The sequence below is a fragment of the Notamacropus eugenii genome, chromosome 2 (assembly GCF_028372415.1).
Source record: "Notamacropus eugenii isolate mMacEug1 chromosome 2, mMacEug1.pri_v2, whole genome shotgun sequence".
Classification (NCBI taxonomy): Eukaryota; Metazoa; Chordata; class Mammalia; order Diprotodontia; family Macropodidae; genus Notamacropus; species Notamacropus eugenii.
Window position 1 is genome coordinate 290,523,714 of NC_092873.1, and position 15,839 is coordinate 290,539,552.

The 15,839-nt window shown below is 42.9% G+C and overlaps 1 protein-coding gene across 2 annotated transcripts in view; it reads right to left on the bottom strand.

Annotated features, from left to right (window-relative positions):
• Positions 1–15,699, bottom strand: part of INKA2 (inka box actin regulator 2) — a 45,451-nt gene extending 29,752 nt beyond the window's left edge. For both annotated transcript variants that reach the window (XM_072644349.1, XM_072644348.1), the window contains exon 1: positions 15,610–15,699. The gene's annotated coding sequence lies outside the window, so the exon portion shown is untranslated. The remainder of the gene's footprint in view (positions 1–15,609) is intronic.
• Between the last annotated feature and the right edge of the window lie 140 nt (positions 15,700–15,839).

The following is a 15,839-nucleotide window of genomic DNA, read 5'->3' on the forward strand; positions in this document are numbered from 1 at the left end:
GAGGTTGTCCCACCTTATATAAATGATATCAGTAGGGAATTTCAGTAGGAAACTTGGAAGAGATCGCAAACTCCACACTTAATTATCTGAGTGAGAGTCAATTTCCAAGAGAAATCCTTCCTGGCATGGGGCTTGTTCTAGTTGCTCAGAAACAGTGCTATACCTAAAAATTAGAAACAAAACATTTCCTTCTATCAATTATGACCAGTTAATCCTGTATCTATCTTGCTTGTACATGGCTGTTTACATGTTGTTTCTCCCATTACACTGTGAGCAGCCCTGAAAAATGCTTGGTGAGCTCTCACACCAGAAGTACTAGTCCTCCCTGGATACCCTCTATGTATGTATATATGTATAAACATGTCACAAACTTGTGCTTGAAAATATCAACATTATTAAGCACCCACTTTGTGGCATTTTCCTAGGAGCTATGGGTACCTAGCAATGATAAGTAAGGAATGAGACATGTTGGGAATATTAATAATCACTGGGATGTTTCTGCCTATAAACTGTGCTTGAAAGGGAAGTGATATTCTCCAGAAGCCTGAAGGGAGTCCAGGGCCCAAGGGGTTAAAGAAGGTCTGAGGACTCAGAAGTATAAGCACTATTATGGTTGAATTCATGGAAGGTATCTGAGAGACTCAAATTGAGAGTACCGTTGAACAGGAATTGGGAATGATGTGAGTCTGAGAGAGGTTATAGGTGAAACAGGTATGCTCCTGTCCTGAAATGGGCAATGGCAAGAGCAGTCAGGTATTTGTAGTTCCAGTGGAAAAGGAGGTAAAGGGTAGGGTGTATATATGGGAAAAACAGATTTTCAGTATGTTGCCAAGAAGTTGTCTTAGGGCTGTTACATGTTGTTGGGTGATTTGAGAGACTAGTATGGAGCTTTGAATTCAGTAGAATGGAAAGAGATTCATTGATTCCAGGGAGACAAAGTTCTGTAGTAGTTGGGGGTGAGATTAGAAGGTGAATACAATAGATGCTTGGACTGGGCATGGCTGCAAAGATGATAACCTAAGATTGATTGGAAAATGATAAAGTCCTAAGGACAAGTACAAGTATGGAATCTAGGAGCTCTAGTGGTGAATTTGGAACTTGTGAGAGGAGTGAGAAAAGAGGCTGTAAGCAGGACTTTGACCTACTTGCTGGTGTTCCTTGTCTCCATCACACTGTATGCCAGTACAGACTGAACTATAATGAGAAGCAAAGACATAACCAGTAATTCTTGAACCTGGAGTAAATTCATTTGTGGTGACAGGAGACCTCAGAGACTTTGGAGCTCAAGATTCTTATCACTGTGAGTGGGGTCCCCAGGACACTAAGAGCCTACAGCTGGGAAGGACACAAGGTAGAGTTGACCAGGGAAGTGCCCAACTGCCGAGTAAGCACAGAGAAGAGGAGGAAGCCATCTGGTATCTTCTTATTTTAACTAAATGGGGGCTAAGCTCAATTGTGTCTTCCTGTTGAAGGCGTACAAGTGCTATCAGTGCTCCCTAAATTTTGGAACTCTAGGGGAAAGTGTTGATTGCTTTACCCTAGTGAGGGCTCTGTCTATAAGTTCAGATTCTGTTCATGGCAATGTATCTGAATTCTCCTGGATTCTCTTTCAGAAGGTGAATGCTCAGGTGGCTAATTTATGGTTGAGCAGAGTAGCCACAAAATGAAGGTAGCTCTCTGGCCAAAATCACCTTGGATGAACTGGTGGATCTGGGGCTTCATGCACCCTCCAGATTTTCAAGGGGCTTGTAGCAAAGACTGCTCTATGTAGGTGATAGTGATTGCCCTCACCCCATTCCTAGTTTCATCTCTTTTGTAGGAGCCAGTAATCAGTCTTACCTATCTTTGCCTATGTGAGAGGACAGAGTGCTGGGTCAAGAAGACCTGAATCCAAATCATTTTTCAGATGAGGAAACTGAGCTGTATAAAGGACTTCTCACACAGTACTAGCAAATATTAGGCAATTTTCTCTTTTGGGCATAAAAATCAGGGTTATCACCTCTCATCCCTACTTCTTCAATCCAAGGAGAAAGCTGGGGGAGGGGAAGAATGGAACCTAGATAGGTGATCCTGTTGGAGGTTTGAGATGCTTTGGGACTGAGACAGTGAAAGAGAGAAGAAGGTGTTGCTCCCTCAGAGAGATTTTCTTCTATTTCTTTTTCTGTCAGGAGAACAAGGAGTTTATAATTCCATGGGATTTGGGAAAGTCTTGGAGCACCAAGAGTATTGGGACTAAGTGATGGTTTTGAGAGACTGACTTAGGAACTCTAGAAGAGTAGCAGTGGAAGGCATCTCAGTGATTGAGGATTATGTTCCCTCTCTGTCTTTGGTAAGACTGGGGATTGAGGAGGACAGATGTTCTGAAGGAGAGTGGGTACCATGGTGGCACCTCTAGGACAAGTGTGAGTGTGGAGCCTGGAAGCCCTTGCACTACATTTGGGGCCTGATGTGGAGGCAGAGGAAAGGTGAATAGAGGGATGATGATCTGGCCGCATACCCATGGCGTAGGCTGTGATGAAAAGCTGTAAGATTTGATTCTGTCTTATCTGCTGAATAACTAACTAGGCTCCTCCTGGTGTCAGAAGAATTGTTGTGCTTGTTTATCCTTCATTCTCAAAGACTTGCCCATCAATTGGGTTATCTGGGACATTGAGAACCATAATACTCATGGAAGATATTGATGACTTCTAGCTGGGAGAGTTCCAGAGAGGGACTAAGAAGGTAAGGAGTCTGTGTCTGGAGAACATTTCCCCCTCTTTGCCTTGGAAGCTGAATGCTAAGTACAGATAGGAAGCTACCAAGGTCAGTCTGATTGGTCAGATAACTCATGGACTCAGAGTATCAGGTTGCTGGTGCCCTGTCAAACTCTTCTCTTCAAAAATAGAAACCAGAAGGCCAGTTCTGCTACACCCAGGATTCATATAATCTGTCCTAGACAGGATTTGATCTCACCCTCTCATCATTTCATGCTCTGTGCCAGTATAGGTTCTTAGGAGGAGACTAAGAATCAAGCTAAAAGCTCTACCCCCATATTGAAATGAGAGAAGGAGATACAAAGCAAATACCACTGGACCAACAGATAGCCCCCATGGATTCTTTGCTCTCCCATGCTTAGAGTTCTGCTTTCATTCTGAATCACATGCCCCATACTCCCAATCCCTACCTCCCTTTTCACATTCTCCCACTCATGGCAACCAGTCCAGCTCCCCACTAATATGATGGTAAAGCTACCAGTCCTCTTCCTGATGCTCTGTATCACTACAAAGATGCAGCCAGTTATTCCCCTTTTCAGCTACCCCAGCACAAAGGGAAATGCCTGGATCACCTTCCTGTCACAGCCCTGCAGTTTTCTAGCTTTCAGGCTCAGGGCTGGTGTTAAAGGTTTGGGCTTTGTATAGCCAATCAGAGATAGTGTTGTAGTGAGATCTATTCCCTGCAACTCAAGAGCACAGGCAAAAAGGAGGAGGATGTAAAGAGCTCTGTGTGTCAAGGTTTTCTGGGTGGGGGAAGGGAAGAGAGTGAGAATCAGCTACCATGGCTTGGGGAGCCAAGTCTGGGAATGTTAGAAAAGGAAGTTGGGATGTCAACAGCAGGGGAACACAAAGGTTTGGATACCAGGACATGAAATGGGTCATGCTAAGTTGAGAGGGGGAGATAGAATATAGAAAAAATAAAAATAGAAGAACCAGGAATTAGAAAACCAGTAGTCCAATGTGCATGAAACTAGGGGCAGTCATGTGGTAATCACAGATTATAGCCTAGGTTGGAAGGGGCTGATGAGCTCATCTAGTTTATATGCTGAACCCACCCTATCTTCCATTTTACAGATGAAGAACCTGAGGTGCAGAGGGGCCTGTTCTGGATCAAACAACAAGTAGGAGAATTTGAAGACAACCAGTCAATCATTTATTAAGGATTTACTAGGTACCAGACACTGTGCTCAGTGCTGGAGATTCATATAGAAAAAACCTTAGTCCTCTGCCTCTAAATTCAATATTATTGCCATCATACCATACTCCATGGGACTTCTTTACTAAAGTCTTTGCAGCGATAAGCTATAAAGGAACAAGGATACTTAGTGGGGAGGCAGGGGGAGCAAGCCAGGAAGAAGTTGGTAGAGATAGAGGAGGAAAGGCAACAAGGACCCTACAAGAAGCTGTAGATAGAAAAGGAAAAGAGATCACTTTGGGACATTGTCTCACTGCTCTCCACATTTGGTATTCAATAGGGGCTCTTTGGTCTCACACCTGGTATTCAGCAGGGGATGGAGACCATCTATTCTCCTATTTCTCTGGTGGGGGGGGGGGGGGGGGCTTATTCCAGGACTCAGTGGGAATTCCAATCTGGAGGCTCTCAGAAGAGCCAGAACTGAAGTCAACAGCTGTTCCCAGGAGGGGCTGGGTCTAGAGCCCATGACCCGCCTGTTGTCCCAACAGCCAGTATATGGGTAATGATCCTCCCAGTTCTGGCTGCAAGAGAGGCTCAAGCATTCATTGGCATGACAGAGGGAGAAGCCAGGGGTGGGTGGTCTATATAAAAAGGAAGACAGCCCTTCAGATCTCCAGAGGGGAGAAGCCACTGTTCCTCAAATCAATGGGGGCATAGGGGAAAAAACCAGATTGTCACCAGTTGACAAATGAAGATGCAAATCAAAGAGCAAGGACTGAGCTGGGAGAAGAGTTTTGTTCTTTGGCTCCCTCCCAATCTCCCTCTCTTCTCCCTTTCCATTCCCCCCACCCCTCACTGGGTTTAGACAAGTTTTCTTTGCTATGATTATTCTCCATGAATCATCATCTATGAAAAGTGACTGGGGCAATGGAGAGTGAGTAATGAATATCAAACATGGTCTTTTGTGTTTCTGCCTAGGGGGATCTGGAAATAACTTGCATTTTGATCTTTCCATTGCAAAATGATAGAATGTGGTAGCTGGAAGGGACTTTGGACATTATCCAGCCTGAACTTATCATTTTGCAGATGAGGAAACTGAGACCCAGAAAGGTGATACGTTTTGCCCATAGCCACACAGTTAATTAATGATAGACCAAGGGCTAGAATCTACTTCTGACTGTTAGCCCAATACTTGTTCCTTTCTATTGTGTTGACCTGACAAGTTAGGTCTAGAAGAAGCTAATTCCTTTCATCCAATGGGGTGGAAAGGGATATAGTAGAAAGAGCAGGGAATTTGGAATCAGAGGGTTGAGTTTAGAATCTTAGGTCTGTTACTTTTTACCATTTGTCTGACTTGGGCCAGCCATTTCATCACTCTAAGACCTGAAATCCTCATCTGTAAAATAAAGGAATTGGACTAACTCATAAAATCATAACGTAGGTTGAGAGCTGTAAGTGATTGAAAAAGTTATCTCGTCCAACCTCCTCCTTTTACAGGTGAGGAAACCAAGGCCCAGAGAAATAAAAGGGCTTGTCTGAAGACAAGCAGTTGTTAATAGCAGAGTTGAGATCTCTAAAGTTCCTTCTAGCACATCATCAGTCTTAGGACCTTTACATAGAAATAATATGTATGATCAAGGACAAAAAATTCAAGGAAACCTGAAAGCCCAGGGTCCAGACAATGAGAATATATGTAATCACTGATCCTATTTGTGTGTGTGTGTGTGTGTGTGTGTGTGTGTGTGTATCTGTCTGTATTTAACAGTGGGGACAGGCTGGAGAGGAGTGAAAGACAGCATATTTGCTTACCTTGGACTGCAATTAGAATCTCTTGGCAAGATCATCATGCAGGAATTGACTAATAGGAACCTAGGACTTCTTGGTGTAATTGACTTTCATGCTCCATTATTGGGAGTGCCACTGAAATAGACCCTTCCTGGGAATTTGATCTGAAAGAGGGTGGGGGATGGGAATCGGGGGTGGGGTTCAGTGAGAGCATCTGTGAATTATCAGAGCAGGGCTGAATTGACAATATGGTTTTAGAAACAGAACTGGCATCTCAGGTGCTGTAATGCTCTATGCATAATGCTAGAATGGGTACATATGCTTCAGGGATTTGTCATTTAAGCTGGCTGGATAAAGAGCACTGATCTGGAAATCAGGGGAACTCTGTGTGGGGATTCTGGTTCTGCTACCTTACTGGCTGTGTGACCCAGCCAAGTCATTTTATTTACCTGACCCTCCATTTCCCCTTCTGTATGGAGTGAGTGACTTTATCATTCTGTTTGCCCCAATCCCACCCTGTACAGAGAAAGGTAGAAATTTGTCTGGGAATGATCACAAGTGAGGAGGTAAAGGCACCTTTTGCTACACGGGAAAGAAAAGGACTCCAGAACCAGCAATGATGGATTGTAGGCTGCTCCTGGACAGAGCTTGGCTTGAGAATCTTATAGCTATGACCAGTCAAGGTTGGAGGTCTCTGTGGGAACAAAATGGCCAAGATGGACTATGTCACCTGTTGTGGGAGCTTCAGTCTTCTGAGTTTACCCAGATGTTGAGTCCATTCCTCATACTCTGGGTCCCAGAGACAAGAATCCTCCATAATTTCTACTTCCTCATCTAGTGAACAAGAGATCAAGTGGGTACTCCTTGGCCCATTCAAAGGGGAAAAAACGGGCACATAAACCAACTCTAACTGTACATACATTGAGCTCCAAGGTCCAGATTAATCCTATGTCTGAGGGACTTTTCAGGTCTAGGAGAGCAATGGATATGCAGCTACTTGTTAGATGCTTTACTATTAATTACTAGTTCTAAGCAAAGAAGGGGAAAACTGTATGCAGCATTCAAGTAGTTTTGTCATTCTTCTGTATAGTTGACTCCATTATGAGTACCAGATGACTCATGTTCTTGGTCCACAGAATGATTTGATACTTGATAGAGTGTACCCACACTACATACACACACACAGAGCAAGTTTTCTCTATGCACACACATGTGTGTATATGTACACACATATGTACACATGCACGGAAAGGTCTCTACACATACATGTATAACATGTAATATACACATATGTGTGTGTACATACATATTATACATGTGTGTATATACATACACATCAAGTTCTCTATATACATGCATATGTACATGTGTATGTATACATATACATGTATGTATACATATGTATACATGTATATGTGTGTATATGTATACACACATATAAATTTATATATATAGAGAGAGCAAGTTCAAGGAAGGAGGTAGGTTTTGTCAGTGGGGGGGATCACAACTAAATTTTAATTGAATAGATCTACCAGTCTCTATACCTTGACAACAAGTTGGTATTGCCCTGCACAGAATGACAGAGCTAAGCTTGCTGACTCTCTGAGAACACCAGAAATGATGGCACTTCTGCTCCATTGGGGCATACACAAACCACTTTAGCATGAGCATGGGATAAAGCTTGTTCTAGATCTAGACAGTAACTCTCAATGCCACCTGCTGGTAAAATGTAAGATGGGCATAAAAAGAATTGCACTCTCTCCCTCACAGGGCTATTGTGGCGAAACCATTCAGTAAACTTTACAGTCTTATAGAAATCTGCTCTTCCTCTGTTGACTGATGAAATCCATGGACCTACTCACCCCTTAAAAGATAGTGTTTTTTTTAAAGTTGCCATGCCACCCTCTGGTGGCCAGATTTTTGGAGAGGAGACTTTCTGAATGGGGACAGACTGGAGGACAGAGCACCTCGCTGGGCTGTACTCAGCCATAGACGCTGAAGAGGAAACCCAAAGTTTGTTCCTTCTAGTACAGCTCCTGGGAACCCAATTAAACCAGGTGTGGTATCTACATTATGATTAGATGATAGGAGAACTTCTTTGGTGAGGAAGGGAGGGGGAGAAGGAAGTGAACATGTAAATACCTTTATATGCGTGTGATCATGTAGAACTTTGAGATTCATAAATTAGCTCTCAGCCACTTGCCAAATGACCAGTGGAAAACTGGTCTTGGAAAGAGAAAAGATTTGTGAGGGGGCCTGCAGAGAACGACATTAGCAGGTTGCTGCAGCTGTTGCATGCTGGTATCGTTTAGTGCATCCTCTTTCTAGCTGAGGGCCTAGTTGTGTCAAGGCTGAGAGCTGAGGGAGATAGACGAGGGAATTCTCTTCCCGTCTAGACACTTAAGATGAGGACCCTCTGCCAATAACTGTAATACAAATTAGACCATAAGTGCGGGAGACAGAACTAGGCCTAGTGCTGTGAGAAATGTAGAGGGAGAGAGATCCATTCCCTCTTGAAGCTGTGGAAAGGTTGGGGCTACAGCCCCTCCACCAGCCATCTGCCCCTACCTAGTCTTCCTAGCCCATCCCAGCATACCATTTGGTGGAAATGCCTTCCAGTGGTAGTTGGGGACTATCTGGAGGGGCAGTCTTCTAACTCTCCTTGAAGTGAATAGATTATGGGGGATACACCAGTGGGGTATCTGGACTGACAATTCCCCTTTCAGGACTACCACTGAGGTGGGCTCTAGGGACCCGGGCTGCCAATGGGAGTGGAAGCTTGGGGGAGTGAATCTCAAAGTGGTTGGTACAGCAGGATCAGGGAAAGATTCATGGAGAAGATGATATTTGGTCTGAACCTCTATTTGCTTTTTTTCCAGAGCTAGGAGAAGGAACAGTAATGGTGACCTTGTTCTTCATTGATTTATCCAGCATGTTAAAATCTTATAGGAGTTAGAGTATTGTAGAGGGAAGAGTGAAGACTCCAGATCAGGAATTGACTCTGCCACTAATTCCCTGAATGATCTTTCACAGATTGTTCCCACACTTGGAATCCTCTCCTCAACTTCTTAAAATCTAGGCATAAGCTTCTACTGTTTGTCTTCAAGAATAGACCCAGCACCTTACACAGTGTCCTGTGCTACTAGTAGGTGCTTCATAAATTCTCCTGAAATGGAATTGAACAACTCACCCATTCCATGCCTCAGTTTTTGCATCTGTAAAGTGGAGCATATAATCCCTTCCCTAAATACCTGTTGTGTTGTTGAGGATAAAAGGAGATCAAATCTTGGGAAGTCTCTTAGGGAAATTTAAAAAAAAAACCCAAAATGAAAAGAATTCTCACCAAGCACACTTTCTGAGCTTACTTAGGGACAGCATACACTGCTAGATGGCACAATGGATATAGCACTGGGCCCAGAGTCAGGAAGACCTGAGTTCAAATCCAGCCTCAGATACTTATTGTGTGACCTTGGGCAAGTTACTTAACCCTATTTGCCTCAATTTCCCCTACTATAAAATGAACTGGAGAAGGAAATGGCAAACCACTCTAGTATCTCTGCCAAGAACACCTCAAATGGGGTCCTAGACTATTGGACATGACTGAAATGAATGCACAACAAAAAGCACAGGATCATCAGTTTAGAGGTAGAAATAACAGTTGAGGTTATCTAGTCCAGCACCGGCATTTCACAGATGAGAAACCTGAGGCACTGAAACATCAAAGTAGTGTCAGAGACAGGATTTGAGCCCAAGTCCCTTGACTTGAAATCTACTTCTCTTTCCACTGGACCATGTTGCCTAATGTGTGTTGTGTGTGTGTCTGTGTGTGTGTGTGTGTGTGTGTGTGTGTGTGTACCTTTCTCCTACACATTCAGGTAAATGTCTGGGAAGGCATTTAAAAATCTCCCAGCTGTAACTCTCCTCTCCTCTCTAGACTCAGAAAACAAGGAAAAAGGCAAAAGCAATGTTCTGTTAGTGCTTGATCTCCTGACATCCTGTCGGTGCCTCCTCCACCACCTGAGGAGATACTCTCACAGCCCCTCATCCTCTGCTCAGTGCCTGTCACTTTAATTTAGCAAGGTTGCCATAGGAGTTTGATTTAATCAAACCAGTTGCTGCATCCATCCTGCTCTGAGGTCCTGTTGTGTCACTGTTAAGGCCCAGATTAGACAGTGACAATTGTTTGTTCCTTGCAGGGCATCTCCCCCTCCCAGGTATTCTGGCTGGAAGGAAAGAGGAGGCAGATAAACCTCAGGGACTAAGAATAGACACAGAAAGATTAAAGGAAAAGAACACAGCTCTGGTTGAGGGAGCCCATTCACTGTGTCCTCTGTGGTCCTGGGGAGGTGGGGCAGGGGGTGGGGAAGAAGGTATAGGGCCCTCATAAAGGCTCCAAGCTGTAGGATCTTAGCTATAAAGTTGGAACCCTACCTTACTGATCTATCCATCTCCCTCATTTCATCAGTGTGGAAACTGAGGCCCAGGGAAGAGGATTGACAGGGTATAAATGACAGTGCCAATGTTTGGACCCAGATTACATCTGCATCCAAATGCTATACCAAGTCAAACCAGCAATTATTTGTTAAGCAACAGAAACTATGTGCTAGGCACTGGCTAAGAGCTGCAAATGCAAATAAAGGCAGGAAGCAGACCTTGTTTTCAAGAGGCTCACACCAAAGCTGCTGCATCATTCATAGGGGTCAGAGATCAAATCTGACTTCCCTTTTTAATAAGAAATAGGGTTAGAGGCAGTAGTACAGCCAGCATTAATTTCTGGTTTCCAAGGCCAGGAACAAAAAGGAAAGATAAGATTCAAGAGCTCAGTGCCCTTCATCTTGGATGGAAAATGGATAGCAGGTGGAATTGGAACCTGATTATTGCATTCATGTAAATGGAGGAGATGTGCATGCACATATGTATGTATATATATAAATGTATATGTATAAATATAAATATATGCATATATATAACACACATTTATATATTGTACGCACAATAGTGTCTGAAGTGCAGTGTATATAAGATGCAGGTAATTTTACATGTATGATCACACATAATAGCATGGTGTATATGTATTATGTGACTTGTGTGTATTAGTGCAAGAGAAAATGAAGACCAGCTAAAGTGGGACCCTCAGTCCTTTTTCTTTCTTAAAAATATTTCACATTTGTATCATATCCTTTGGAGGGACTGTACAATCGACAGATTTCCCTTCCCTATTCCCCTTTCTTTAGTTCTCCTTTCCCACCATTTGTCCCTCACCTACATATCAGCAGCAGATACCATCATCTCCAGGAGCAGAATATGATTAGCAGAAACTCTTCCTGACAGCTCCAATAAAAAATCCTCAAATGCAGATTCTACTGAGCACATCTCATTGCTACTGACAGCGGCTTTATCAATTAAATTCCAAATTCTCCGTCTTCAGAGATGCTGTGAATCTTCCTACCTAATAAATCATGGGGCCCCCAGTTATTGTTAAATATCCCATCAGTCTGTAATAAACTCCCTGCCAAAGGGGGCAGGTTATTTATTATGCTGCCTGAATAAGAATGAATAAGGGCCCGTCAGTTCTCACAACGAGAAAAGCAAACTTGACACCTTGCTCCCCAAAGGATCAGGCTTCGAGGTTTAATTGGGGCAATTAATCAAAGTGGTCTCTGGGACAGAAGGAAGAATTGGGTGGGGAAGGGTGGAGAAGACCATAGTCAGAAGATTTCTCTAAAACATGATCAGGCAAATCCCCATGGACTAGGCTGCTGGTTAGAGTTCCAGGGAACTGGAGTCAAGCATTCCTTTTTCACTTCCTCTTTATACCACTTACACAAAGTCAAATAGTGCTGGTCACCAGCCTAATACTAAATTTTGTTGTTGGGTCTTTTGAATTGTGTCCAGCTCTTTGTGACCTTTGGGGTTTTCTTGGTAGAGATACAAGAGGGGTTTGCCATTTCCTTCTCCAGATCATTTTACAGATGAGGAAACTGAAGCAAACAGGGTTAAATGACTTGTCCAGAGTCACATAGCTAGGAAGTTTCTGAGGCTGGTTTTGAACATGGAAAGATGAGTCTTCCTGACTTCAGGCCCAGTACTCTATCACTATGACACCTAAACACTAAATACGTTCCTCTGCATCTTAGAAGGACAGCATAGGTGTGTCTGGAACACTGTATTAGTGTGTGCTAGCAGGAAATTTTTATTTTTGTAAGGTCAACATTTATTGATTACTCAGTCATAAAGTATCTTGAATTCTTCAAGGCAGGGAATCAAAAACTGAATAAAACAATATTAAAAAGTAACATCTAAAATTCCCTTTAAAAGTGAAAATTTTTTAAATGAGACACAAAATATCAATTCTATTCGAAATGTTAGGATGCGCCCAGCATACCTCATATAACCTCATACACATGCCCATGAGTTATGTTCCCTAACATTATAAGACTAATGAATTCTTATTACCTAAGGCTGATCCTGCCTGTCATTTCATTAGGACATTTTCATTTTAAAAAGATAGATGGTTTTGTTATATTTGGTTAATGCCTATTAAGAAGCACCTATCTGGTGAAAGTGTCAATACAAACTCATTACAGCTACTGGAAAAACTCAGGATGAAAAATTATATTAATGGTAGCTTAGTTGGTTTCATCTTCCTCCATGTTCATTCCCCTCATTTTCAGAAGGCACTCTCTCCTCTCCTCTACCTCCCAGAATCCCTCTCTTCTGTTAAGACCCTGCTTAAGTACATGCTACATGATTTTTCCCGATGCTCTCAAATGATAATGCCTTCCCTTCCAAACCATCTTGCATTTAGCTATGTTGCCTTTATTCTGTATTTATATAATTCTGTATTTGATCATATGTGTAACTATTTTCCCCATTGGAATGCCAGTTCTTTTTGGGTAGGGACTGTTTCATTCTTAGTACTACCATCCCCAGTGCCTAGCATAATGTTAGAGGATAATAAATATACTTCCTTCAGTTTTCCTTTTGTGATGGCCAGATTGCTAAGTAGCCAGTATTTGATTGTTTTGTCCCTGGCAGATAGGCCTAATAAAGTCAGGAATATAAAGAAGCAGATTTAATAGGAGCTAAAAGAATTTCTAATCCCAAGTCAGAGAGATTGCCAGGGACTGGGGATTGATACCAGGAGAAAGGCAATCAAAAGAATAGACAATCTGGGGCTTTTGCTGGCTTTCTGGCTCAGAATGGTGGCTTGTAGGCCTCAACCATGCACTACAAGAACTTTAAAATCTCTTTCTTGCCAGGAAGACTCATTCTATGTGCTACACCCCCAATCTATGGCCCTGAAGACTGAAAATGAGAACATGGTAGCAGAGAGTAGCTCAGACATAATACAATCAGTAGAGAGAGTCAGTGGAAAGAGCACATCCAGCCAAATGAAGACACCCTGGTCAGAAGAGGTGATGGAATGGAGAGCAGAAGTGTGACGACAGTATGGGAGATGGGAATTGCCCTTGCTGCACATCTTCCTATACATGGGTTCCTTCATGTATAGTTCCTAGTTCTCCTACTGCTGTTATCATCTTTAATGGGTATCACTCCTCCACTGTTTGTTATATCATCTCTTCTGGTTGTGACTGGTCCACTGACATTTCTCCTTGTTGAACTACTCTCTGCTACTATCTTCAGGCCATAGAATGTAGTGGTTGTTAAGCCCCTCCCTATCAAGAAATAACTCTTTTAATAGGTATGTCCCATGATATTTAGCAAAACACAGTCAAGGTTCCACACTGAGATTAAGTCTATTCTTTTGATCTTCTGCTAACAACTTTTACTCCCCTCATCCCAGACAACTCTGTGATTAGAAAATTCCTTTTAACTCTTGTTAAATCTCTGATTGACCATCTGTATCCCCAAACTTATTTTGGGCACCTCACTCATAAAATTCCACAGAAGTTGTGTAAGGACTGTGTCTAAGAGATTATCCCCAGTTCTCATCAGCTCCCATGGTGCTTCCTGATTGGCATGCAAATAAACCCAGGGCTAGATAAATGAGACAGGCTATGCTTTTGCCTTTGAACTATATTTTGGCCATTATTGTGCATAAATGCTAGCAACAAAATAACTGGTTATTTAGCCATCTGTCCCCCATAAAAGCATTGGTCCATCTGCACTATAATTATGAGGCATGGAGATGACACAGTCTAAGTACTGTAATTCATTCAAACAATATTAGGCAAACACCTGTTGTGTATAAGAAGTCTGCGCTGTATGACAGCATTTTGATAATTCATTTTCTCTTCCTGAAGGTTTAAACTTACGTGTGCTCCTGACTTCCTGGAGTTCCACTTTATACCCTGTCCATGTAACCCCTTCTTCCCTCCACTTTCTTTTCAAGTCCCTTTTGTTCATTGTCTATAGCCTGCCTTCTGACCTCATTATTTAACATTTACAACTCTCTTCAAAGATAATGATCTCCTAATCATCAAACCTATCTTGGACTTCTCTCAATTCTCATTCTTCTTGACCTCTCTGCAGCTTTGACACTTTTGACCTTTCTTTTCTTCTTGGGACTTTCTTTTCTCTAGGTTTTCATAACACTGCTGTCTCCAGTTTCTATCTGATCGATCTTTCTCCTTTGCTAGAGCTGTATCTGGGTCACTCAAGCTAACGCTGGGTATCCCATGGGACTCTGTCTCTTTTCTTTTCTCCCTCTATCATTTGGTGATCTCATCAACTCTCATTGACTCAGTCATCATCTCTATACTGATAATCCTAAAAGTTACTCATCCAGTCTCTCTTGACCTCCAGACTTCCACCTCCATCTGCCTAATGGAATCTTAGACTGGGTGCCCTGTAATTGTCTTAAACACAACATGTACAAAACCAAATATTATTTTCCCCCCAAAACTCTCTCCTCTTCCTAACTACCGTTATTGTGGAAGGTACCACTGTCCTCCCAGGAACACAGGTTTAAAACTTAAGTAACATCCACATCTCTTCTTTCCCATTACCCTCTTCCTTCCATTCAGTCTGTGGCTAAGTTCAGTTGATTTGACCTTCAAAACATCTCTCAGGTATGTCAGCTGCTCTTCTCTGACACTTTTCTGACACTGCCACCACCCAGGTGGGTCTTCTTCACCTGGATTTGTGCAATAGTTAATCTCAGGGCCCCTCCTGTCCATCCTCCATTCAGCTGTTAAATGTATCTCCTTAAAAGCAGGTCTAACCATGTCACCTCTCCATTCAAAGAACCCCAATAGTTTCCTAGCACCTCTAGGATAAAATATAAAACCCTCTGACTTTTAAGATCCTTTGCAACCTGGCTCCTTCCTATCTTTCCAATCTCCTTACACTTTACTACCCTGCACATAGTCTGCAATCCAGTAACACCGTCTCCTGACTCTAGGAATTTCCTCTGGCTGTCCCTCATTCCTGGGATTTTCTCCCTCCTTATCTCTGCCTTCCAGTTTCAATGGCTTCCTTCCCATCTTTCTACAAGAAGCCTTTCCCAATCCCCCATAATGCCCGTGCCTTCCCTCTGTTGACGATCTCCAATTTATCCTGTATCATGTTAGTATATAGTTGTTTGCTTGTTCTCTTCAGACTGAGGTCCTTGAGGGCAGGGGCTGTCCTTTGCCTTTTTTAAAAAATAAATTCTTATTCATCTACCACTGTCTTCATTAGAAAGTAAGCTTTTTGAGGGCAGGGATTGTCTTTAGTTTTGCTTGTAATTTTAGTCTAGGGCCAGTACACAGTAAGCACTTAATAATTGCCTGTTTATTGGAGGACAAAGACAAGAGTTACCATGGTTGGGTTGGAAACCATACTGTTGGGAGGGAGGGAAGAAGGGAGCAGCCACCTCCATGGGCTTACAGAATCACAGAAGTATGAGTATGGACTAGCCTCATGGGGGGATGGGCTTGTCAGAGGACTCTGGTCCGCCCCCTGCTGTGCCCCGCTTACTGCCTGGCTTACCTTGACCAAGTCCCTTCCCTTTTCTGGGAGTGCCCTTCCTCTTTAGCATATTCTGGGTGTGGATGGTGAATTTTGTTAGATGATCTCTGGGGTCCCACAACTTTTTTCTTGTATACCAGGGAGCTGTGGGAAAGGGGGTGAGATGCTTTCCTTGGCTCAGAGGTGGGTAACGACGGGAGCGGAATGCCACATACGTGGTCAGAAACCACGCTGGCAGACATGATTTTGGG